At 40.3% G+C, this 24,574-nt stretch overlaps 1 protein-coding gene across 1 annotated transcript in view; it reads right to left on the bottom strand.

Moving 5' to 3' along the window:
• Window positions 1-24,574, bottom strand: part of CLNK (cytokine dependent hematopoietic cell linker) — a 218,525-nt gene that overhangs the window by 177,278 nt on the left and 16,673 nt on the right. The window lies entirely within an intron of this gene.

The raw sequence follows: 24,574 nt of genomic DNA, 5'->3' as shown, positions 1-24,574 counted from the left end.
GTGAAACACACGCCGTGCTCCGAGCTGCATCCAATCAGAGCTGCAGCAGTGAGCGCGTCATCCTGTTCTTCCCCAGTGATTTGCTTATTGAATAAAGGTACATTTTTTTGTTCACATTTACCTGTTTATTAAAATTGCTGTCAATGTTCATTAAAATAAGCCCTCCCCTGAAAATAAGCCCTCTGGTGTTTTTCTGTCCAAAAAAATTTAATAAGACAGTGTCTTATTATCGGGGAAACACAGTATTATCCCCATTTATTTAATTTTTTTTTCCATAATGGGACTGAGATGGAAAGAGAGACAGAGGTAGAGCAGAAAGGAATGACTCGAGGTAGAGAACCTGAGCTCCAATATTGTTTTTTAATACCTAGAACCTCTGTGACCTCTAATTAGTCCCTTAACATCTATGGGGCTCAGTTCTTGCATCTGTAAAGTGAGGGATTAGGGCTGGGTGACCTTCAAAGTTTTTTCAGCTCTGGTGCTATGATCCCATGACATGTCAAGAGACTTATCTAAGGTCACAGAGCCAGATTCTGTTGCTGTTTTCTGATTTTCTGTCCTTTCTTTGAACACAGAAAGAGAGGAATTCCTGAAGAGGGGAGGTGGGCACTGTGAGCAAGCTTCACCAACTGCCTGATTTTGGAGAGTCCCTGGTCTGGCATAGTCATGTCATAAAGATAGAATTAAGGCATGTTTTAGCAACAAAGATTCCCAGTCCACTTTGTTGGAAATAAAAGTCCAGGGCTTTTATTTTTTGCTGCTATTTCAAGAGTTATTTTTACTTTAGAAGTCAGTAGATCTGGACTCTAGCTTCTCCCTACCCCCCACTCCACTACTGATTATGTGACTTTGGGCGAGTCACCTAGCATCTCTGAATTACCATTGTCTTACCTGTTAAAGTCATGTAATAGCAACCCACAACCTAGGGTTGTGCAGATCAAATATATAAGCAGAAGCTTTGTGACATGGTTTCTGCTTCAGACACTCACTGTGGTTGTGTGACCCTGGGTAAGTCACTTAAGCTCTTTTAGCCTCAGTTTCCCCATCTATAAAATGAGGAGGATCAAATGAGATAGCACATATAAAGCTCTTTGTAACTCTGAAAGTGCTTTCTAAATGCTAACTACTATTATTAATATAATTATTCATTATAAATGAATGAAAAACTTAAAGCATTCCACAAATGTGTGAAATTATTCTTAAGACCATATGACATTTGCTCATCCCTCTATGCTTTGATGAGTTCCATCACCCCTGAAGATCTGCCCTTGTACAGAAGGAAAAAATGTAAACATCAACCTGAGATCTACTTACAGCTGGATGAAGCAAGAAAAAAAAAAAACCAAACCCACAGATGTTTCTTCCTAGCAGGGTTCTCTCACTTGGGAGTCAGGCTTTGAGCACTTCAAAGACAGACCTTTGCCACAGCTGAGACTGAGTCTCTAGCCACAGAGGGGCCTATTTCGGCAGATGCTTGAAGTTCAGGGGCACCCAAGACTGTAAGTCTGTAAGGATATTTTTCTTTTTCATGTTATATTAAAATGAATCAAACCCAATAGTTTATGCCTGAGGAAGCCCCCAGCTATGGGGAGATGAATGTTCCTGCCCAAGACCATGTTAGGCATCTTGTTTGTTTATGGGCAGAGGAAAGCCCCTTTCATGGCCTCTGGAGTGTAGCACAGTGGGGATGGAAATGATTTCTTTAGCCTGAATCCACGCTGGAAGTCTCATTGCATAGGAAGAAGGTGATTGTCATAAGATTTAAAACTGGGACAGATCTTAGAGATCAGTCAGTCCAACCCTCTCTGTTCTACAGAGAAGGACGGAGACCCAGAAGGGTGTGGTTAGAAAATTAACAGAGGCTGGATTCTGCTCTTGGTGCTTTTGCCTCTGTCATGTCGAAGAAATTAGAAGTCAGAGGACTTGGGTTCAAATCTTGACTTTGTCACTTACTAACTGTGTGGTCTTAGAAGCGACACTCCCACTGTGGGCCTCAGTTACCTTCTCTGTAAAATATAAGCCTTGGGTTCACTCACTTCTAAGGTGTTTATAACTCAACATTCCATAATAAGGACAAGTGATAGGAATTGGAACTGTGATTTCCTAACTCCCAGGTGAGGATCAGAACAGGTAGTTCCCTTCTACCAGTACTGGCCACCATCTTCCCTATGGCTTTTAATCTTGGAGAGTTGTCTAGAGCACAGAGGGGTAGAGAGACTTGCCCAGAGTCACAGAATATGTGTCAGAGGTAGGACTTGAACTCAGGTCTCCCTGGTGTCAATATCAGCTCTCTAGTCAGGATCCGGTTATCCTTCCTGATGCCGTAGCTTACTGATTTAATGCAATCACCCAACATGTCCTCTCCATTCCCTTTAATCCTCTTCTTGTTTTTCTTCAATACCATTTCTCTCTAGAAAACATTCAGTGCCAAATGTGTGACAGCACAACTAAAAATGACAGAGATAGCAGAGGTTAGAGCTAGCCTTCAGTAAGTGTCAAGTGGCAGAAAGGGAAGAGATAATTAGGATTATCTCTGAATTCAAGTGACTCACACTTTAAGGGGCCTTAAGGGCTACACGGTGTTTTCTGCCTAATAGAAATGAGGCACATAGTATTGTTGTTCTGTTTAATAGATGAAGAAACTGGGACTGTTATTTCAGGAGAGGCCCCACGCATATTCCATTTGGCTCCTGACTCAAGACTCCAGACTTCTTCAGATCCTGCCATCCATCTATTTTCCCTGGGGATGTCTCTACTTGGAGGTACCTTTGCCTTCCTCCCTTTCTAGTTCCCCTTTTATGTATTCTCTTCTTTCATTAGAATGAAAGCTCCTTGAGGGTAGGGACAATATTCACTTTGCATTTGCTTCTCTGCCTGGTTTCAACTCCAAGGACAAGATACCCTCGCCATAAGTTCAGCACTTCTAAACTCATTACCATGTTGCTAATCCAATCCTTGAGTGACGCTACCTCCCTAACCCCCTCTCCCTTCTGTTTGGAGGGCTGGCAGGCAGAGTGCCAGACTCCTCCCAAAGCCTTCCTTTGCAGAGGGCAGAAACTGGACTCTCAGATCACTCCACCTTTATCTGCTGCCCTGTCTGATTTTAAACCAATGGAACAAGATGCTCCTGTACCATGTACCCCCTGGTATCCTAACTCTATGTGCTCTTGTTTTCCTGTCTCCTTTTGTGTGTTATAATCTCCCTTTAGATTATAATCTCATTGAGGGCAGGGACTATCTCTCTTTTTATTAATTGTATAACAATTCCTGGAATGTCATAATAATATATGAACATAATATAATATGATATAGTAACATAAATGTTTATTGAATTGGATTTATTAAATTGGATTGCTTGCATGTGTTTTCTGTCTCTAGTGTTTAGCAAATGACTGGCACACAGATACACACACATATCTGTTCATATATATGTATGTGGATATAAAATGATACAGCCAAGATTTGAACCTCATTCTCCTGAATTCAAGTACCAGCAGTCTTTCTGCTCCACACTATACTACTTCTTGGGTCCTGGAAACCACTTTGAATCCAGGGAACTCACAAAGTCTTAGTAAGCAGGAAGGTCAAGAGTCTTGGTGTTTTGAGATGGGATTGAGGGACCATCAAAGTTTCACACAGAATAAGAAAAGATGCCCCCCAGCCATGGGCAAGGATCAGTTGCAGCAAGTAGATAAGTCCACAACCTAGGGTTTAGGGCATCATCATTCAGATACCTGGACCATGAACCCTCTACTGTATTTAATTTTATCTTCCCACCACATTAATTTTCATTGCTGTGCTTTGACTCAACATTAGTCATGACTGTGATATCACAACCAAGAAATGCAAACATAAACTTCCATTCTTCAATTGTTTCATTTGTGCTAGACTCTTCTTGACTTCATTTGGGGTTTTCTTGGAAAGATACTGGAGTGGTTTGCCATTTCCTTCTCCAGCTCATTTTTACAGAAGAAGAAACTGAGGCAAGCACGGTTAAGTGACTTGCCCAGGGTCATATAGCTAGTATCTGAGGTCAGATTTGAACTCATGAAGATGAGTCTTCCTGATTCCAAGCTCAGTGCTTTCTGCTGTGATGCCTAACTGTCCATAACACAAGCTTAGGCTGCATTAATGAAAACAAAGCTAAGAAGGTGATAGTTCAGCTATACTCTGCCCTGTCCAGACCACATCTGGAATCCATGTTCAGTTTTAGGGACCTTCATTTAGGAGGGACATTGAAAATTGAAACATGTACAAGGAAGGGTGGCCAGGATAGTAAAAGCTCTAGAAATATGTCAGGATGAACAAATTGAAGGTATTTAACCTAGAGAAGCATGATTTAGCCTAGGTGAAGTATGATTGCTGCCTTCAAATATGTGAAGGTTAGTCAACTGGGAAAAGGAGTATCTTCTGTTTTACCCCAGAAGGAAGAACTAGGACTAAACCAGGAATTCCAGAAAGGCAGATTTCTTCTTAATAAAGAAAATTTCTAATAATTAGAGTTGTTCAAAAGTAGAATAGACTATGGGCAGCTAGGTGGTGCAGTGAATAGAGCACCAGCCCTGGAGTCAAGAGGATCTCAGTTCAAATGCGGCCTCAGACATTTAACGCAGAAAAAACTAGCCATGTGACCTTGGGCAAGTCACTTAACCCCAATTGCCCTACTTTTCCCCCTCCAAAAAGCAAAACAAGCAAACAAATAAACAAACAGACAAATAAATAAATAGAATAGACTGTGTCTTCCTCATTGCTGGAAATGTTCATATAGACCACTCCTGGTTGGGAATATTGCAAGTGGAATAAATGCATTAGGCAGAAGGCTGGACCAGATGACTTTCTCCAATACATCCCTTCCAAACTTGAAGTGTGTGTGTATGGGTATATATGTCTATAGATATAATACATCCCTTCCAAACTTGAAGTGTGTGTATGGGTATATATGTCTATAGATATAGTTATATATAATTATAAATATACAGCTATATATAATTATATATGCAATATGCAACACATGTGTATATATAATGCAATATACATCTTTTCTCTCTCCATCTCTCTCTCTCTCTATATATATAGTTATACATATGTTTGTGTGTATAAAGTTGTATGTCGTTCCCTCCCAACTGCTTTATCCTCCCATATGCCAGTCACAAACCTATCCATCCTTCAAGGCCAAGCTCAAATATGATCTCCTCCATAAAGCCTTCTCGGACTGTCCACATCTTTATTTATCTTACTCTTTTCTGAGTTCCTATTCCAGTGAAAATATCGCCAGCTGTTGTTTCTAGAATGAATTACCCCAGCCAAAATGGCAGCTCCTTGCCAGTTAGGATGCTTTCATATCCTCCTCTTCTATCCCACCCTCTCTATCCCCTCCCCCTCACGGAGCTTGGCATAGTACTTGTTCTGCAGTGCTATCCTAGAACCCAAGTGCTGGAACTGCAACATGAATCCAATAATATGCCCGAGGAGGCTACAACTTTGGCGTCTGCTTAAGCATCTTCTCTCTTTCAAAGCAACCCATTCTACCACTGGGCAATTCTCATTGTTGGGAGATTCTTTCTCACATTGAGCTAGAACCTGACTCACTTGTTACTTCTGTCCACTGATCCTAGTTCTTTCTGTAACTGTATAGAGAATCTGATAGCTAAGGTTGGAAGGGGATAGCAAACAACTACACACGTACATATACATAACTATATAATCTATCAAATTTTATCTATCCATTTATTCATCTGTCCATCTATCCATCTATCTGAAAGAACAAGGAACTAAGTGCCAAGCCTGGCCATGGTACTATTTGTGAGATATTGGTCAAGTTACTGGATCTCTCTAAGTTTCCTTTTCCTTCCCCCTTCCCTAAGAAGGGGGGTTGCATTAGAGCTCTAAGCACCTAGTTGATGGTAACAATCTATGATGAGTCTTTAGTTCCTCTTCCGAAAGACAGGTCTTCAGAAATTTAAAGACAGTGATCATGTGACCTTGAATTGTTTTTTTCCTCCCAGTGCTAAATATCTCCAATTCCTTCAACCCTAAGTCTAACTCATTGACTTCCTTGCAATTATTCTGCCTCCCCGTTAGTCCCTGAATTGTTGGCTGACCCTGAACTATCTCTCTTTCTTTCACCATGCCTCAGGCAGTCCAGCTGTAAAAACTTCAGTCATGCTTGACTAACTTCAAAGCCATAATATTATTTAATCTTTTGATTTCCTAACCTTCTTACCTCAGTAGGAAAAATAGTTATAATAACACTGGCTGTTGTTAATGTCAATGTTCCTTCTGGCCAAATCAACTAAAGCCCAAGGTGAGCACCGTGGGTAATTTCTCCCCCATTCACTAGCTCAACTATCTCTCTCTTTCTGCTTGGTGCCCTACAAGGATCAATCAAAGAAGCTGGGAATATTTAGCCGGGAGAAGAGAAGACTTGGAAGAGATGATAGGAGACAAAAACTGTTTTTCCAGTATTTCAAGAGTTATTTTATAAGAGAAATTGCATGTGTTTTACTGAGCCTTAAAGAACAGAAATGAGAGTAAAGGGAAGAGAAGTTACAATAATACAGTTTTGGTCTTGTTGAAAGGGGAAAAAAATAATAATAATTAGAGCTGTCCAAAGTGGAAAGAAAGGGGCACTTTGGGATCTAGTGATTTCCTTATCACTGGAGGTATGGAAGGCTCAATCGCCACTTGTCAGGGCTATTGGAAAAGTGATTCCTTTTCAGGTATGGGTGGCCATAGATGGCCTCTGAGGTCCCTTAACATATCTCCAACTCTGACATTCTGTGATTCTCAGAAGAAGGTAGAAATGCATTTACCTCCCTGACAAGGCTGAGAAACCACTGACTTAATAACCAAGCACTCTGGGATCCCAGGGCAACAGACTGGAGCAGAGCTTTGATTTTTTTATGCTTAAGGTTTTCATCCAGTGTCATTTTGGATCCATTCCGTGTCTCACTCAGTGCCCCTTGATACTGAATGGAGAAACGAATGTAGACTTCAAAGGCAGCTCTATGCTTGAATCAGCTACCTCTGGTGCGGGAGGGGAGGGACCCTAATGAATGTTTCCTGGATAGGAAAGAATCTTTCCAAAGAAGCCTAAGAAGCCTGCTCTTTGAATATGGCCTCAACAATCCTCCCTTCAGCCTGTGAGATTGGTGATGGTGAATATGCAAAGTCCTCCCTGAAATTCTTGAACAGAGTCATGGAATCTCAGTCAGAAGGGATTCCAGTAATCATCTTGTCCAGACTATTCCTGAAATGGAATCCCTCCCTAGATCACCTTCCACAGTGCTCATCCTGCCTCTTCAGGGAAGAAACCCAGTGATGGGAGCTCACTACCACCCAAGACAACTACTTTCACTTTTTGTCAGCTTTAATGGTGAGGAAGTTTTTCCTTATTGAAAGCCAAATTTATTTCTTTGCCTCCTTTCCCCATTGTTCCTAGCTCTGTTCTTGAGCCAAAATAAATAAATCTAATCTCTCCGATCTACTGAGAAATTAATTTGTCCACCCAAGGCTACAGAGTCAATTCCTGGGAATAAATTTGTGGTACCTCATTCCCCAGCTAAATTCCACACACCATAATATGCAACTTCCAAGTGGGATGTCTGTGATGCATGTGACTTGTTGCTCAAAAGTTATCTGGCCCATTATTAGATTGTTTTTCCCTTTCCAAGAAGCTTTGCATATGGACCCCAGATAACTCCTCTGATCACATAAACTGCCAGCAACATGACAGCATTTCAACTGCCTAACCCAGTGTTGTATGATTCTTTGTAGTAGAAGGAGTGTCAGTCTTGGAATCAGAGGATCTTGATTCCAGTCCCAGATCCATCACTTCTGAATGATACAACCTTGGATAAGTTACAGATGCTTCTTCTTCATTTAGATAGCTGAGATATTGATACCTCCCTAGAATCATTTTGAGAAGAGTATTGTGTAACCTTAAATGCAATAATACATAATTACTACTAGAAGAGAAGGGGTACCAGGATGGCCACATTATGGCCAACTACCGGTGTTCTCCCTTCTAAACTACGTGGTAGTAAATTACTTTATACTTCTATTCACTTTATATTTATGTCATGTATACTGATATATGATCTTATCCATTAGAATGTAAGGAATTGTTACTTTGTGTTTGCACCTCCTGTGCTCAGCGCATAGTAGGTATTTTATATATACTTAGTGGATAGCTGGACGAGGAGACAGAAGAGTTGGTCTGAGTTCATCTTGTCACTTTCTAGCATTGCTGGCTTTATCTGAACATCATTTCCCTTACATGTCAGGTGAAGATAATAGCACCACACTATGTACCTCACAGGTTGTTATAAGAGAGGCATTTCTGAAAACTGTCAAACAGAAATGTAGACTATTGTTATTACTAATATTTTGTGAGTAGGTACCTGACCCACTCTTCCACACAGTGGACTTCTCTGCCATGCCTCAACTGTCTGCTCATACTGGAAGACAGCATCATCCCTGTGACTTTTTCACAGGGAAAGACTCCTTCATCCCTGGGGACCCACCCTCCCATTGGTGAATTTCTTCAGGAAAATTCACTCTGAAGAAGTGTCTGGGCCAATTTATGCTTCCTCCTTCATTCTTCTCCTGGTTCTATTTCCAGTTCTCCACCCTTCTCTACTACGTCCCTCACACCCTGCTTTTCACCTCTCTTTCAAGGTGTTGTCTTCCACCATTAGAATGGAAGATCATTGAGGGCAGAGTCTAGCTTTCTTTTTGCTCAGATTTGTATTCACAGTGCTTAGCAAAGTACAGAGCAAGTGCTTAATAAATGCTTTTTGACTTGACTATATAGCTTAAAATAGTATATGGTGCTAGTCCTACTGAGACCATAGGTTCAAAACCCCTTTTGGGTCAGTTACCCTTATCTTAACAGGGCATACTATAGACAAAATATAACTTTTGGTCATTATTCTTGTAAAAGATGACAGTTTAAAAATATAAGATAACCTAATATAAGAGGAAAGAGCATAGAACTTAGAGTCCTGAAGACCTGTGTTTGTGTCCCAGCTCAGTGACCTATTTATTAATACTTTTATGATTGGACCACAAAGGTGGGAAGCTTTATCTCTGGCTAAGTCAGTCAATAAGCATTAAGCTGGCAATTATTATGTTACTTTCCCTCTCCCAGCTTCAGCTTCTTCATCTGTAAAATGGAGATAACAATACTTGTATTTCCCACTTCAAAGGATTGAAATGAAGGAAGTGCCATAGAGATGTGAATTCCCTCCCTTCCCTCTTTCTCTCCTTCCTCCCTCCCTCCTTCCCTCCTTCCTTCCCTCCCTCCCTCCCTCCTTCCCTCCTTCCTTCCTTCCTTCCTTCCTTCCTTCCTTCCTTCCTTCCTTCCTTCCTTCCTCCCTTCCTTCCTCCCTTCCTCCCTCCCTCCCTCCCTTCCTTCCTTCCTTCCTTCCTTCCTTCCTTCCTTCCTTCCTTCCTTCCTTCCTTCTCTTCTTTTTTCCCTTCCTTCTTCCCTCCTTTCCTTCCTCTCTGGCAGCTCTTGATATAAGTAAATATCAAGAAATAGAATTAGGACTTGAAGCCCCAAGTCTATACTGCCATACCATGAATGACTCTGGCCTCCTTCCTCACTATTCCAGCAGATAGGCCTTCCTGGGAAAGTCAGCTTCTTGAAAATGGAGTATTTTATTGCTGGCAAATCAAAACTTCAAATCACAGAGGTCTCAAGAGCAGAAACCTAAAAGACACCTGGGCTGCACAAGCCTCTGTCCAACTCTGCAGTAGATTTTCATTCCCTGCTGATTTATTGCAGTTGGGCTGCCCATGGTATTTTAACTACACCTTCAGGGTAGGCTGCTGGACTGACCTCTGATTGTTCCCTTTTTAAAATGTAAAACTCAGAGGTGTTTATGAGCAAATAAACCTCCTAGAAACTCTGGGTGCTTAACAATGCTGCATCCAGGAAGTTCCCTCTCCCCAAATGGAAATATCCACATTAAATGCAACATCTTCCTGAAATAACAAGTCTCTGAAAGCCCAAGTTTTATTCAGAGGCCTCTTTATTGCCCCAGTTTTATTTTCAATGACATAGATTCAGAAACTTCTGTTAACATCCTCCTCTAATGACTCAGTGTGGCTAGTAACCTGAGATTGTCAAAGGACAAGTCAGCAGAGTGAAAGTTCTGGGAGGTTCTTCCAAGTTGAAAGACCAGTTTGAGTATAAGGCTGGAGTAAGGTTAGTCTGACATCTGAGGGCCACACTTTAGGATGGATGTGATAAAGCTAAAAAGTATCAAGTGGAAAGTGGCTGGGACCTCCAAGAACCTTGAGCTTGTGTCAAAGGTAGAATTGTTGAAATGAACTGAGGGTGTTTATCCCAGAGAAGAGAAGGCTTGGAGAGGACACTAGAGGGGACTTCAAGTATTTAAGGGCTATGTTGGGGAAGGAGGTTCAGACCTGATTTATCTGGATCCAGAAGCCTTAACTGGGAGTAATGGGTGGAAGTCACAGGTAGATAGATGTAGGTTGCATATAAGGAAAGACTGCCAAAAGTGACCTCACCAGGTAGTGGGGCTGTCTTTCATGTGCCTGATCACATCTTGTCAAGAGCCTTCTTTGTCTGGTGCAGGCTGAGCTGGTGAGCTTCTGAGTTCCCTTTTAACCCTATAATTCTGTGACTAGTCTAGTCAAGTACAAAAACTCATAACTCAAAGTTTGGCCACTGGGGGAAAATATTTTGTTCATAGACATACCTGAGAACCATCCACTAAGGTGCAGTGGGGATGCAATGGGGTTTTAGTAGGTGGGATGTGGGTGAAAGTGCTGGCCTTTGAAAGTATAGAAGACTGAGCAAGAGAAAAGTCAATACCACACTTAGATGCTTGTTTGCTTGAATCTGAAGGTTTCTGTGGTTACCTACCTATCTCCCTATTTACCTTCATTTCATTTTTTAAAGCGCCCCTCAAACTCTTCTCTACCTTTCCTATCATTTTGCTTCTAGTCCCTGTTCCAGGCAACCTGTCTTGTTACTGGTTCCCATTATATAATGTTATATCTCTGCCTTTATGCCTTTGTATAAATGGCCCTCCAGGTCTGGTATGTGGTACATCCTCAACTATGTCTGGTAGAATCTCTAGCTTCTTTCAAAGCATAGCTCAGGTAACATATACCTCGCTGGTATTTAGCAAAGGTTGGTTGAATTTATATCAATCTCTTTACCTCTTATATTTCTGTCACCCTAGTTCAGGCCTTCATCACCTCCCACCTGGCTTAAAAAAAAATTAAATAATAACCTCACGATTGGCTCTTTGTCTCTAGTCTTTCTCTTAGGATAGCAGCTAGGTGGCAGCACAGTGGATAGAGTACCAAGCCTGAAATCAGGAAGACTCATCTTCCTGAGTTCAAATCTGTCCTCAGACACTTATTAGCTGTGTGACCCTAGGCAAGTCACTTGACCCTGTTTTCCTCAGTTTCCTTATCTGTAAGATGAGTTGGAGAATAGAGTGGCAAACCACTTCAGTATCTTTGCCAAGAGGAGCCCACCATAATTGAAATGACTCAATAAGTCCTTCTCTTATGCAATCGATCCTTCATAAAGCTGACTAAAATATATATATTCATTCTTCATGCTTAGCTCTGAGCATGTAAGTCCTCAGCTTAATAAAACTCCAATGGCTCCCTAATGTCTGTAGGATAAAATACAGACCCTTAGCTTTTATAAGATTTGGAGCTAAGAGGAATCATAGAGGTTAACTAATCTATTTCTTCCATGTTACTTGTACTGTTTGACCTTTCAGAGTTGTGATAATAACATCAGTTTATCGACTTAAAATACAATGTCATTGTTTTAATTTTACAGATAAGGAAACTGAGGCTCTGGGACTTTTAGTGACTTTCCCAAGGTCACACAGTGAATGGCAGAGCTAAGACTGAAATGCCATTCTGCTACCCCCAAGGTCAGAGTTTTTTTCTATTACACAGCAGCTGCCTGTGAGGTGAAACTATAGTTGTCTTTACAGGTTTCAAGGGCTGTGTAGATCCATTCCTTTGATCCTCACAACAGAGAGGTTGGTAAATTTTTTTAAATTAAATTTTCCAGTTTAACAGATAAGGAAATTGAGTCTCAGAGAGATTAGTGTTGTGCCCAAGGCTATGTGGCTCATAAATGGGCAGAACTGGTATTGCTCTGCTTCTGAAGTCAGGGCTCTTTCCTTTCCATCAAGGCAGCATTGATCTCTGTGAGCCTATTTGCCTCTTTTTGCCTCCCATCTGCAAAGGCCTGGGTGGTATTTACCTGGCTTAGGGATGTTCTATTCTCCCTTCCCCCACCTTCCCCATGTGGGGTGTATATCTCTCAGATGAATCACCAGTGTTATCACCTGGTTGGGTCTATGCCAGATCGTGCCTTCTGGGGGGGGGGCAACTTCTTGCCAAAATAACTTTTCCCCCTTCTCCACCCCAAATTGCTGATTTACTCATACACCAGTTCCTTTTCATTCATCTCAGATCTTCTCCTCCCTATTTCCTCCTTTCTCTCCCAAGACCCAGCTCTAGCCATCTTTTATAGTCTTATTTCCCATTACTCCTTTTCATATGCTCTATATTCCTGCTGAAATAGGCTTACGTGTCCCATCATTCTGATACAACATCTATTTTCATACTTTTATGTAAGATGGCCCCCATGCCTTGAATTCACTCAATCTTCATCACTACCTTCCATTTTTCTTTTCTTCCTTCAATGATTAGCTCTTTCCTTGTCCCTGAGATGAAAGCATTCTTTTTCTCCTCAACATTTCCTGAGGTGCCTTGAATTTTTCTTGTTCCTCATCATACCCTTTCATTAGGCTATTATATTTATCTGCCTACCATTCATACCATGCCCCTTCCCCCTACTATGACCACCAGGTAAATGGGCTTTGACATAACTACTGTTATGTAAAAGGAAAGAATCACAACAAAATAATCAAAGCAGAATGCCCTGAAATTATGATAAAGCTTGAACCCAAACAGAAGACATATGACAAGGCTCCTTCCCTGCTTCTTGGTAGAGATGGGTGGAAGGAAACAGAATATGTGGTATACTGCCTATGATGTCATACATTTTTAATATCTTGGTTGTTCTTGTTAAACCACTGTGGAAAGAATGATACATTTAGAATCAGAGGACCTGGGCTCAAATCCTAACTCTACTACTTATCTCCTAAGTTACCTCGGGCAAGTCATTTAACCTTTTTGACTTCAGACTCCTCATTTGTAAAATTGAGGGGATTAGCCTTGGCCTCTGAGGTACTCTCTAGTGCTAATTCCATTATTCAATAATATAAATAAAATTTTATTTCAAAAAAGTGGTACCAAGTTCTCTCCCAGCAAATCAACAGACACTGGCTTCTATTCAGTCTCTGGCATTATTTTTAGAATTTTATTCATATACAAAACTGTAGAACAAAATTATAGCAGGTCCAGGAAGTCGCATTGGAGAGAATGGAGATAGATTCTACCAATCTGGGATTTAGAAAAATCACCTAAAGTTAGGTTATTATCTATCTTTTGATTATGTGGCATGGCCACATTTTCTTTTCCTGATGTGAAGATTCAGGAAATTAAATTTTCCACTCATAAGGACTCGAGGAATTATCTTTCCAATTATTTATAATAAGTTTTAAGCAACAATAATGAAATTATCAGTCAATTTAATGTTACCCTTTGGGTTAAATCCCCAAAGAAATTCATATGCTATTGCAATATCTTCAGCAATAGTGATATTAAATCCAAAAGCTTCATGGTCTTGGCAGCTCTGAAAACTTTTTTGATCACCCTCACATATCCTTACTTCCAGGTAGAAGTCATTTAGCCCTAACAATTTTAATTAGTTATGAAGGGACAATAAGAGCATATTTGCTGTTTCTTTTTCTTAATGATATATCATTAATCTGAATCCCATCGTTACTTACCAGAAGGCAATTTTCTCTAATAACAGTAATAGTTCACATTTCTATGGCAATTTTGGCTCACAAAGTATTTTCCTCTCAGCAACCCTAAGGGGAATTTTATGATGTCCATTTTACAGATGAGGGCATTGTAGTCACAGAGAGGTAAAGCAACATGGCCTGGTGCACCAGGGTCAGAGCCAGGACTCAACTCAGATTTTCTTGCTCCATGCCATGTTGATTATCAAGGGTTTCATATATCTAACATCTTCTTTTGATTTTAATTAGTGCTATCTCTAGGACCATTCAATGCTAGCATGATGGCTGAACATATTTTCTTTTAATTTTGGCAACTGAGGATTTGATGAATGACATCAGCCCTGTGGACAAGATGTAGAAATGTCAGTTGGATGGTTGAATAGCTCTGGGGATTCATAGTTGCTTGAATGATTAATGGAGCCACATCATTGGAAGAGAGGTCTCTATTGGCTCAAGGCAATCTCTGTCCTTGGTTCTGTCCTGTTCAACATTTTATCAATGACTTTGATCATAGTATGTTAGAAGTGGAAGGAACTTAGAGCTCACCAAGTTAAATCCTTTTATTTTCCAGAGGAGGAAACAAAGGTACAAGGATGCTAAGTTATTTATCATAGGTAGACCCTAGCATTTGGACATGGGTCCTCTGACTCCCAACTAGTGTTCCTTCTGCTGTACTTTGTGGTCTCATAGATAGCATGCTTGTTAAATTTTTAGGTGACCCAAATTTTAAAGGGATATTTGATACCCTATAGGACAGAATGAGTCATGAAGATGATTTTTTTTTTTGGCTTTTTAAAGGAGGGCAGGCAGGGCAACGGGGGTTAAGTGACTTGCCCAAGGTAACACGGCTAGTAAGTGTTAAGTGTCTGAGGTCAGATTTGAACTCAGGTCCTCCTGACTCCAGGGCTGGTGCTCTATTCACTTCACCATCTAGCTGCCCCAATGAAGGTGATTTTTATAGACTGGACAAGTGGATCAAATTTAACCAGCTGAAATGAAACTGGGATAAATATAGTTTTGCATGAGTTAAAAAAAATCAGTTTTACAAGTGTAGGATAGGAGAGATCTTCCATGTCAAAAGTTTATGTGAAGAAGATCTGGTGGTCTTGACTGAATATAAGCTCACTAATATTTAGAACATTGGTGTCATTGCCAAAATTTTTAAGAAAGATAATGTTATTGTAAACTATATTAATAACAGTAACTGACATATGTGGTACTTTAAGGTTGTAAAGTGTTTTATATACAGCATTTCAACTGATCATCACCACAGGTATATGAGAGAGATTGGACCACATACAGAACACACTGGTGTTCTGAATTGGACAGACTTCACAGATGGTCTAGTTCAGCCTGTATCTTCTCAGGAGTCCCTCTACAAAGGGTGATGGGCTCAGAGGGCAGATTGTGCATATACATATACACACACCCATATAAAATATGCACATACATATATACATGTTGTTGAGTTATGTCTGACTCTTTGTGACCCCATGGACCATAGCACATCAATACTATTCATGGGGTTTTCTTGGCAAAGATAGTAGAGTGGTTTATCATTTCCTTCTCCAGTAGATTAAGGCAAACAGAGGTCATATAGCAAGGCTGGATCTGAAATCAGGTCTCCCTGACTCTAAACCCAGAACTCTACCCACTGAACCATGTGTCTGTCTGTCTGTCTCTCTCTTTCTCTATACATAATGCAACCCTTACAACTATAAAGTACCTTATATGTTAGTTATTATTATTAATATAGCCTATAAATGGTGTCTTTTTAAAAAATTTCAGCAATGACATCAAGGTGCTAAATTACAGCAAGCTTATATTCAGCTGAAACCACCAGGTCTTTTTCATATAAACTTTTGACAAGGCAGAAATTTCCCACCCTGCACCTGTAAAATTAATTATTTTAACCTATGCAAAATTATATTTAGGCCAGTTTCATTTCAACTATCTACATATTATATATACACATACATGTAAAGTAAAAATTATATCTAAATTATGTATATATATACACACACATATATATTTGTGTGTGTGTATACTGGATATAGTCAATGTGTGAATATGTTTTGACTATATATGTTTGTACAAGGGGTTTTGTTTTTCTTTTTTAATGGCAGGGTGTTAGGAGATAGAGAATGTAGATTTTCACTGGTTGAAAAAGTTAATTTTAAAATATTCTCTCTCTATTCGGAGGTCTCCAGTGAGGGTAAACCTGCTACTTCCTGAGGCAGTCCAGTCCACTTTGGGCAGCTCAGGTTATTAGGAAGCCTTTAATTTACATCAAGTCTAATTTGCCTGAGTGCTGCTTCCTTGCTCCTGATTCTACCCCCTCCCTCCTTTCCTTCCTCCCACCCCCCAAAACACACACATACTAAGGTCAACCAGCTGGGAGTACAGTGGGTAGAACCCTGGGCCTGGAGTCAGGAAGACCTGAGTTCCAATGTGGCTTTAGACACTTACTAGCTGTGTGACCCTGGGAAATTCACTTCACCTCTGTCTACTTCAGTTTTCTCAGCCATAAAATAGAGGTAAATAACAGCACCTATCTCCCAGGGATGTTGTGAGGATTAAATGAGGTAATATTTGTAAAAAAGTCACCCAGCACAGTTCTTGGCATAGAATCGGCACTTTATACATACTTATTTCTACCCTTACATTCATCCCAGTCTTACAAATACTATTCCAAGGTACTTATTGAATCTCCTTTGTGTTTTTTTCCTTCATTTAAGCAAAAGAAAAGTTTCTGGAATACACCTGGGAAATGCTGTGTCAAGACACCAGCAAAATGTTCCTTGTATGAGGCTTTTTAAAAATTATTATTTAAAATGTTTTTGTTATCCATAACCTACTACTATGAATTAGGGTGAAATTCTAAAGTTTCATGCCCTCCAGAGACAATACCTTCAGAAGGATTGTTGGTTGTGTGACTTATCTGAGAGAGAGAGGGCCCCAGACTGGGAAGTAGGAGACCTAGTCATTAGTACTTGTCATCTGACCTTGGACACAGCGCTCTTCTCTGAACCTCAATTTCCTCATTCCATAAAATAAATGAGATGTGAGGGAGATGAGAGATGAGGGAGATAAGGCAAATTTTTGTTGATTGAAAAACTTTAATTAAAAAATAAGTGAGTGGAGCTAATTTCTGAGATTCCTTTCAACTCAAAAACCAAACAAACAAAGAAAATCAATCCTCAAAATCAAATGCCTGTTCTGTCACTGGGTCAATATTTACTCAGAATCACTCAGAATATTTTAAAATTTTAACTCTTAGAAAGCAAAATACACAATTGTGACTCACAAACTTCATGCAAAATTTTAGTCATTAACCAAAATAATACTAGTCTGGAGTCTGGAGACAGAGGTTTGAGTTCTGGGTCTCCTACTTATTAGATGTGTGACCTAGGGCAAGTCATTTTATTTCTCAGCATCTTAGTTTCATCTTAAAAATTGAAGAAGTTGAATTGAATAGTCCCTAAATTCCCATAAACTTAATTAGTTTATGGATCCTAATCCCAGCCCTACTAGCTTGCTATGGTCTTGGACACTTCCATACCTAAGTTTCTTCATCGGTAAAATGGGAATGATGGAAATTCACATTGATACAGCACTTACATTCTTATAAATGTCTCCTTCATAACAATGCTAAGAGATAGTGCAAGGATACTTGTCTTCCTCAGTCTACAGAGGAGGAAAGAGTCTCTCCAAGAGGGTACTTGCCCAAGAAATAGAATGGCTAGTTGTGGCTAAAACCCGGAACTTCAGATTAGGAATCAGTAATCATGGGTCAGTGAATTCTTACTCTTTATACCTCACAGAGTTTCGTCGAGTAAATGAGATGAAGTAGATTAATCACTTCATAAATATAAAGCACTACCCTAAGAAGACCTGAATCACCCCCCTATTTTTGCCATTTGAAGGTGGGGTGCCCTCATTTTGATTTTCAGAGGTTACTAAGTGTAAATCCTATGAATATCACTTGGGAATGAGTTGCTATATCAAGTAGAGGAGTCCATGGGTCCTTTCTGTTATCTAGAAGTAATTATAAACCAACTTTCAGGCAAGCCAGGTTGTTCCTGGTGGGCTATCAAAGGCAGACCACAGGATATTTATACTGGCTGGTAATTTAAAAGTAACAAGCAGAGAAGAGGCTGACTCAAACACAGGAAAGAGTTATGTGGATGCTTTCAGTTGGGCCTAGAACAAGTTTTTGTCTGTGTTAAGTCTGGAGGTAAAAATCACCAGAGACAGGTGGTGTGGAGAGTGAAGGGGATGGAGGACAGCAGTTTCATTAAGAAGGCAGTCCCAGGGGGAAATGCAGGTACAGCTGTTTCAAAGACAACCACCAATCAGAGGGAGAAAGGGCAAACAAGATGCCAATCTACCCATAGGGGATTAACCAAGGGAACGCAGAGCAGAGCCAGCTGTCCCTCAGGGAAATGCCAGCGGAAGGAGTGGACAGTCGCTTCCGTCAACGAAGAACTTTTATAAATTCAGAGGGAGGTGAAAAGTGTGGAGGAAGGATGGATAAGGTTTTTGGCAGAAGCACAGAGGTCCTTGGGGAAATCCTGGTACAATTATCTTCCCAATCAGAAGTAACCACCAGAGAAAGAAAAAAATAACCCCCAAACCACAACATTTCTCTCAACTGCCTGGAATTTCAGGTGAAAAGAAAATTGGTCCAATGGAGGAATAATGATCTGCCCACATATATGCTCTCTTTCAGACAACCAATTATTTATTAGTGATTTCCTTATTTTTCTTTCTCCCACTCTTCACTATCAACTTTTCCCAGTTCTGAGTGACCCAAGAGTAGTTTTTTAAAGTAATTTTCAAAATCATCTTTAAAAATTTAATTTCATATTTTTGCTGCAACTAGATAGTTCAGTGAATAACAGCACTGGACTCAGTTAGGAAGACCTGAGTTCAAGTGAACCTCAGACTGTGTGATCCAGGGCAAGTCACTTAACTTCTCTCTGCCAGTTTTCTCATCTATAAAAACGGCAGCTACCTCTCAGGATTTTTCTGAGGGCTGAAGGAGAGAACCTCTATACAATGTTTTTCAAATCTTAAAGTACTATGGTAATATCAACTATTATTATGCAGTGGAAAGAAAGCATTGGATTTCTATAGATTGGAATCTATGGACTTGCTTTGACTCTATTAGCTGGGAGATTATCCTGGACAAATCATTTACTTTCTATAAATCTCAGTTTCCTCATCAGTAAAATGATGCTATCATACTTATGCTACCTGGATCACAGTAAATCTTTTTAACATCTTCCAGATGTTATAGAGCTGTGTTATTACTGTCATGATATATATATATGACACAGGTTGGCATGGTAAAAATTGTCTCATACTAGAAATCAGGCCTGTATTCTATCCCAGTAGGAAAGGGAGGAAGGAGACAATCATTTATTAGGCACCTACTATGTACTAAGTGCTTTTAAAATGTGAACTCATTTGATCCTCACAACAACCTTGAAAGGGAAATGCTATTATTATCCCTATTTTATAGTTTCGGGGCAGCTAGGTGGCTCAGTGGATAGATTACTGGGCCTGGAGTCAGGATGATTCATCTTCTTGAGTTCAGATCCTGCCTCAGACACTTACTACCTGTGTGACCCTGGGCAAGTCACTTAACCCTGTTTGCCTCAATTTCCTCATCTGTAAAATGAGCTGGAGAAGGAAATGGAAAACCACACCAATATCTTTGCCAAGAAAATCCCAAATGGGGCCATGAAGAGTTAGATGTGACTAAATTGACTGAAATTTTTTATTTTGTTTTTGCTTTTTTTCTGATCTTTTTTGGGAGGGAAGGTGGGGCAATTAGGGTTAAGTGACTTGCCCAAGGTCACATATCTAGTAAGTGTGCCAAGTGTCTGAGGCTGAATTTGAACTCAGGTCTTCCTAATTCCAGGGCTGGTGCTCTATTCACTGTGCCATCTAGCTGCCCCTGAAATTTTTTTATAATTGACGAAACGGAGCCAGATAAACATTAAGTGACCTGCCCAAGTCCCACAGCTGGTGAGTGTTGGAGGCCAGATTTGAGCTCAGGTCTTCCTGACTCTAGGTCTAGAACTCTAGCTGCTGCACTTAACTGCCTCTGGGTGCTAGGGTTAAGGGATTTTGCCCATTTTTGTTCTGGGATGGGATCTGAACTCAGGTCTCCTTTGACTTTAGCTACCAAGTTTCTTTCTTGCATACCCATACACATTATTATGTACATTTTATTTTAGTCCTTATCCTTTCATTAACTCATTGTGTGACTTTGGGCAAACCAGTACCCATCTTTCATGATTCAGTTTCAATTTATAAGATGAGGACCCCTAAAGACCTTTATAATACTGTGATTTTTCATGACCTCATAAAAGGAAAGGGACAGTAGTTTACTTTTGGATGCTTGTTTCTCTATATTAGAGGAATTAGGAGGAATGTATGTGTTCTGGAAATTGTTTTGCTTAGTGAGGCATAGGTCAAATCTTGCCCAAACTTCATGTGCTCTCTGTTGGGTATCTAGTAGGAAAATAAAGGTGGGGAGGGGGAAAGTACTTTATTGAAAGCATAGGAAGTTATAGAAGAAGAATATTAGACTGTTGAACTGAAATACTCCTTTGAATATTAGAGGTAAAAGGGATCTCAAACTGTGATTTTACGGAAGAGGAAACTGAGGCTGGTGATGTGAAATGATTTTGTCCAAAGGTACAGAGGGTGTGTGTGTAGGTGGGTGGGTGGGGGCAATTAGAATGCAAGTATAAGGTTATTTTTAGAAAACTTGACTTTTTAAGAAAATAACAATCTAAGTAACTCATATAATCCACCATTGCTGCATGGCTGAAACACGGAGATAAGGTGGGGACATTATGAAATCCTACAAGTCAGCAAATTATGCAACTGAGATTATGCTTCAGAAAATAGAAAGGTTGAATGAATAGCTGCATAACAGGAAGCTTATTGGATGAGGAGTCAGGAGACTTGCTTCTAGGCCTGGCCTTGGGAAAGTTGGCTCTGGTCTCAGTTTCTTTTGTTTCCAGGGGACAGGCAGCATTTCCAAGGGAAAGACCAATAGCTGATCTTACTTCTAAAAGTTTATCAAGCACAGATAGATCAGGGTAATTGTGAAATAGGCATTTGGTCATTTGATTTCCCTTCCCTGTCTGGACCATCTTGTTCTTTCTTTGCAACCAAGGCCTAGAGCCCTTGAGTTCTCCATGGACACGCAAATGTCCTCTCTGCCACAAGAGACAAACTGATAGAGTTAATACAAAGAGGCAGGGGTTCTGGGCCTGGCTGAACCATTTACTAAATGGACTTTGGACAAGTCTATCAACCTTTGCTAGCCTCTGTTCCTACTGGACAGGGACTGAACCCATGATTTCATTGGTATGGGAAATAGCCATGTGAGGAAATTCTCACTTTTTTTTTTTTACTAAAACAAATCATCTCCTTCTCTGCAGCCTACAGTATAAGAATGTTGCCTAGATTATTTAAAGGTTAATGACTTGCTCAGGGTCGCACTGACAGTATGTGTCTGAGGTGGGATTTGAACAGAGATCTCCAGAACAGAGTCTCCAAGGCTGCCTCTTTATCTTCTAGACTGCCCTGCCTCCCTTTAAAGTTGAGTTCTTTTAAGGGGCCCCATCCACAGCAGTTTCTCCTAGCATCATTGGCCCCTTGAAAGGACAAAACTAATTAAGCATTGGAAATCATATTGCTACTTAACTGGGATTAGGGGCAGTGATGTTTCTTTCCCTGCTATATTCAGTGGCCCACCTGTATCATGTCAAGAATTAAAACTATCGCAATATTGCTGCCATATTAATTTTCCTAAGAAATTTTTTCATGATGTCCTTTCCTAGCTCAAGGTACCCACAGAGGCTCCTTTTGACCTATTAGATCAAATCACACTCCTCCACCTCGATAATCCAGCCCTACCCACTCATCCAAGTGCACCTCCCTATTTCCTGACTTTGAATTCTTTCCTGTAGCTATTCAGTTAAATACATGCACACACACATACATGAATCTGGATACTTCCCTCTCATACTTTCCTACTTATGGAACCATGGACAAGTCATTTATCCACTTAACTTTCCTAGGCCTTACTTGTCCTCTTTTATAAAATAAAGGAGTTGGACTAATTGATTGGAGATATGGTCATACTAAGAAATGAGGAGCTGGTTGGTTTTAGAAAAACATGGAAAAACCTTCATGAAATAATGGAGAATGAGATGAGCAGAACTGAAAGAATGTTGTACACAGTAACAGCAATATTGTTCAAAGAGTGACTGTTAATGACTAAGCTATTCTGAGTATTATAAATATTCAAATCAACCACAAAGGACCTATGAAGGAAGATACTACCCACCTCAGAGAAAGAACTGCTAAATAGAAGTAAGTATAGTATGGTTTTCTTTTTTTTTTTTAAAGCAATCAGGGTTAAGTAACTTGCTCAAGGTTACACGGCCAGTTATTTCTGGGTGTGGTGCTGAGTTTCTGAGCCCAGATTTGATCCAGGTCATCCCAACACTGGAGCCGGTGCTCTTACTCGCTGAGCCACCTGGCCGCCCCTAAGCAATTGGGGTTAAGTAACTTGCTCAAGGTTACACGGCCAGGTGTTTCTGGGTGGGTGCTAAGTGTCTGAGCCCAGGATTCAATCTCCAGGCCTTCTCAACACTGGAGCCGGTGCTCTTACTCGCTGTGCTACCTGGCCGCCCCAATATAGTATGGTTTTCAATATCTCTATCTCTGTATAAATATGTAGATATAAATTTGTCTATGTATAAATGTATACATACATATATACATGTACAGAGACAACTTGGAACTTAAAATGTAGCAAAAAAATTAAAATAAAAAAAGGAAATATAATCATATGGAGCTAAAAGTTATAAACTGGCCATAGAATGTTAGAGTTGCAAGGGAAGGACCTTGGAAGTCATCTAGACCATCTTCCTACATGAAGGATGAATTCCCTATAAGGCATCTCTGGCAAAACTTATCTAGCCACCATTTATTTACTGGGTGTTCAATATACCCTTTAAAGCAATTTGTTACCCTTTTGGACAGCTCAGATTATTAGGGATTTTTTTTTCCATATATTGACCCAAAATTTATCCCATAGCTTTCACTCATTACTCCTAGTACTGCCCTGTGGAGACAAGCCTGAATCTTTTCCCCTATGACAGGACTACAAATACATCAACAGAACCATCAGACTCGGCTTCCCCTCCAGATCTGTTTCAGCCTCAAATCTTGATTATCTCAACCCATTCTCATCTAGCATGATTTTAAGCCTCCTCACTATCTTGCTCATTTTAATAGCTAGCATTTATACTGCACTTTAAGGTTTGTGAAGTGTTTTATAAATATCTCATTTGATCCTCACAGCAACATTAGTGTTATTATTATCCCCATTTTACAGATGAGGGGATTGAGACAGATGGAGGTTAAGTGACTTGGTCAGGGTTACACAATAAATTTGCATTTGGGCCTTTCTGACTCAGATGTCAGGGTTTTATCTGTTGTGCCAGCTGGCTGTCTTAATCCTCATTCCCCTTCTCTGGATGTGTCCTGGATTGTCAATAAGTGATCTGACCAGAGGGCAGGAGAATGGAACTATAGAGTCCTTGACTTTTCCTTTTCCTTCTTCCATCCTCGATTCCAAGTTTAGTCTTATCTTTAACCCATAGTTTATTTCTGAGTTCTTTGACTTCCTTGGACTTGCTCCCTGTAGCTTTTTACAGTTAGCCCTAAACCTTCTGTAACTCTTAAGGCATTTACAGATAAAGAGATAGGATCCTAGATACAGGGCTAGATGTAGAATTCAGAGGTGACCTGGTCTAATGCCTCCCTTTCCCAGCTGAAGCCCAGAGAGGTGAGTTTGTTTAGGGTCATATAGGTAATGAGAGGCAGAGCCGACACCCAGGTATTCTGATTCCATATCCAGCACACTGTCCAGGTGAACTCCCAGACCGACTTTGTACACAGACAGCAACTTCCTGGTATCTCAGAAGAGAGGAATGAGGGATGGGCCTGGAGTTACCAGACCTGAGATCAAAACCTGACTGTTCCTTTCTACCCAGGAGAACTTCAGTTTTTCCTTCTCTACAGAGACATAAATATGATTCCTAACACTGGGACAATTTACGTGGGGAAGCTATCAATGAGAAAGCCTTACCTATTTCCCTAAATGGGTTAGAAAGGAAAGTAGTCTGCAGAAGAAATGACCCTGCAGGGTTTTCCATCCTAGCCTCTTCCTCCTCCAGCCTTCAACTTTGATTTTTGCGGCTGGAGACTCTTCTCCTTGCCTTCTCTGGGGACCCTCCCCTTACTCTTTCTTCATTTCGTATAGCTCTTATAATTAAATCAATGAGAGTTCGTCCTTAAAGAAAAGATTTTCATGACTGTAAATATAAATTAAGGCTTAAACATCTGAATTTCAATGAGAATGAAGGACCTTCCCCCACAGCAGCCCTTGGGAAGAAGGCCTGCCTACCCCCACCCTGGTTTTGTCACTGTTCTATTATGGAAGGAGAGTCAGACCAGATAACCCACCATGGCTCTTCTGGCTCTGGTCCTAAAACATGTTACCTTGACTTATGCTCCCACTGTTATGAACA

The sequence above is a fragment of the Petaurus breviceps genome, unplaced genomic scaffold (assembly GCF_028583685.1).
Source record: "Petaurus breviceps papuanus isolate PSGF00001 unplaced genomic scaffold, PetGlider_PUasm1.0 140, whole genome shotgun sequence".
NCBI classification, from domain to species: Eukaryota; Metazoa; Chordata; class Mammalia; order Diprotodontia; family Petauridae; genus Petaurus; species Petaurus breviceps.
Note: the sequence above shows the minus strand (reverse complement) of the source record. Positions and strands in the feature narration are given on the sequence as shown.